Consider the following 894-nt stretch of genomic DNA (forward strand, 5'->3'; position numbering starts at 1 on the left):
ACGGTACTTCAACTTTCATATATTTATTTATTTTTCTTGAAATTTTCACGTTTTCTCATTTTTTTTTTTTTTTTCCACCAGGGACAGTAAAGTTTTGGAATGGATGTTCCAAATTTAAATATATAAAATAATTAAAAAAAAATAGATTAAGGGGAGGATGCTTATCACTAAATCCACCTAGATAATTCTCATATATGTGGTAGAATGCTAATTTTAATATAATAATATTATAATTTTCATTTTTCCATCCTATACTTTTATGGTGTTGAAGATAATATTATTGTTTATCATCTGTTCGGCCTATTAATTTTTTTTTCCAAATAATTGTTGAATTGTCTCCAGAAATACTATTTTATTTTCAAGTTATGTTAGGTATATTATTTTTTCATTCTATTAACAAATATTAAAAATATTAAATGATCCCCAAAATGATATTTTACCTATATTGCAAATATTTAAATTATTTTGATGATATTTTCATTTTCTTTATCATCTATAAACATTATCCATAGCGTCGTAGAGGTGGCAATTCTCAAGGTCATATAAAATCACCCTAACCTTGTGTAATAGAGTCGCATCAATGTAGAGATAAGACTACACCAAATCCTATCTAATCATACTTATCCTCACCCATGAAAATAAAAACATTTTAATATCTAGTTCAGTGGTCAAGTCTCATGTCATAACAATCATTGTTCTAACTAAGATTGTTACTAAAGATCCATGATTCAAACAATAAAAGTCTTGACACACATTCCACCAGTACTAAGGGTAACTCTCATATCTACAACATTATTCTTGTGCAAGAGCTTTTGCCACTTACCATCCACTAGTTGAAAAAAAGGGGAATGGAACCATACACTACTCGAGTATAACATATGAAAGGTAAACACC

Source organism: Malania oleifera, chromosome 11, assembly GCF_029873635.1.
Source record: "Malania oleifera isolate guangnan ecotype guangnan chromosome 11, ASM2987363v1, whole genome shotgun sequence".
NCBI classification, from domain to species: Eukaryota; Viridiplantae; Streptophyta; class Magnoliopsida; order Santalales; family Ximeniaceae; genus Malania; species Malania oleifera.